The following is a 1,821-nucleotide window of genomic DNA, read 5'->3' on the forward strand; positions in this document are numbered from 1 at the left end:
GTATCTCATTGTTTTAATTTGCATCTCTTTAATTATGGAGAGACCATTTAAAATGCTCCAGAAACCATAATCTAGCATGACCACGAAGGCTATATAATTTGACATTTATTGAGTGCCCACTCTCTACTAAGCTCCGGTGATAAAAAATACAAAACATCACATCTGTTAGACGGAAAATGCTATCTCACTGTTGTTTTAATTTTGCATTTTCCTGATAACTAAAGACATTGTGTGATTTTTTTCATATATTATAAATATTGGCCATTTCAGGTATCTTCTGCTGTGAATTACCTATTCGTATCTGATGTCCATTGTCTAATATATTGTTTGCCTCTTCTTATCAATTTATAGATGTTCTTTATATGCCCTAGAATGTAGATACTAGTTCTTTGTGGTACACATCAAAAGCCGAGATGGAAACAGTCAAGTCCATGAAGCTCAGGGGCACACATAGGGAGGATCTTCCAGTTTTAAGTGCCTGGTCTTGCAACTGTGGGAAATATTTCAAGAAGGTGCTGTGAGTCATTATCAAACTACTTGAGTTTGACAACTGAGAACAAATTAAAATGAAATTTATTTAAAAAATTGAAATTGCCAAACTACTTAAGTTTGACAACTGAGAAAAAAATTAAAATGAAATTTAATTCATAACATGTATGGCCTGTATCCTCTGTTAAGAAAAATAATTGGTATTCATACATCTAACCTATGTCATTATTATATATATATTCTTACTGTGTTACATAGTTTTCATTTGTAATGCATGAATATTAATTCATGAGCTAGAACTCCATTTAACTTTATGTTAAAATGTGTTTTAAAAAGAGAGGAGACAAACATTTCTCTTCAATTACCACTGGTGTTTTCAAGCAAAGAACTGCTAATCCTACTCTTTTGTTTAACAGAAAGGGATGGTTGAGTGAACATGACTTGCCCAGCTCCATACAGGCAGGCATTAATCTGATTAGAACCTGTTTTCTTTGGCTGTCCAGGTCAGAGTGGAGTCCAGCTTGACCTGGGTTTCCTTCCTTCCACATCATAGCTAAGCATGCAGTAAGTGGCCAGTAAATGCTCCTTTGGAAAAATAGTCCTCTTAAAAAAAAAAAAAAAAAAAAAGCGCGTCATCAGCCTAGGTACAAAGTGGAATGCCCAGAAACTGCAGAGTAGGGTAGGCAGAGAGCAGATGCTGCATAAATCCTTAGTGTTGGTGCAGATAGAGCCCAATACAGATCTTTGTTGGGGCCACAGTTGAACGTCTTTTATAAATGCTCCCTTTATAAGTGCTCCGTACTAACCTCCTTCTGGTTCACAGGGAGCACTTACTAGTCTCTGGGGTCACCTTCAATGCAGGGTCGAGTCTGGCGGGGAATTAAGCAGGCACATCAGTTCTCAACGTCACGCCAAGTGCTCACAGCTAGTCTCTAGGGGAAGCACAGGCGCCTAATTCCCGCTCCTAGGTGACACAATCGTTACTTACAAATGTTCCTGGCCAGTCCCCGGGAGTGGGAAGCGTTGGGAGTTCCTTAAGTTCCCTCAAAGGATGGGAAAGGCGAGACCTCCGTTTGCTTTCCCATCTGCAAAATGGGGGCACAACACTATCTAAAGGACGTGCGCGGGTGAGCATTTGGGAGAGAAGAGGCGTCCCCTCCCCTCTCCCCCACCTTTCCCATCAGCTTCCAAAGGTCGGAAATTGGGCGCTTCGGAAGTTTGTCCCCAGAGGCCAGAAAAGCCTCCGGATGCGCACGTTCTGGAGCTGCACCGACCACAGGCCGGAAAGGTGCGGGCGCCAGCGCTCTGCGCGCCGACGTCCCCCGGCGCCCG

The sequence above is a fragment of the Carlito syrichta genome, unplaced genomic scaffold (assembly GCF_000164805.1).
Source record: "Carlito syrichta isolate Samal-C Ts95f unplaced genomic scaffold, Tarsius_syrichta-2.0.1 Scaffold50662, whole genome shotgun sequence".
NCBI classification, from domain to species: Eukaryota; Metazoa; Chordata; class Mammalia; order Primates; family Tarsiidae; genus Carlito; species Carlito syrichta.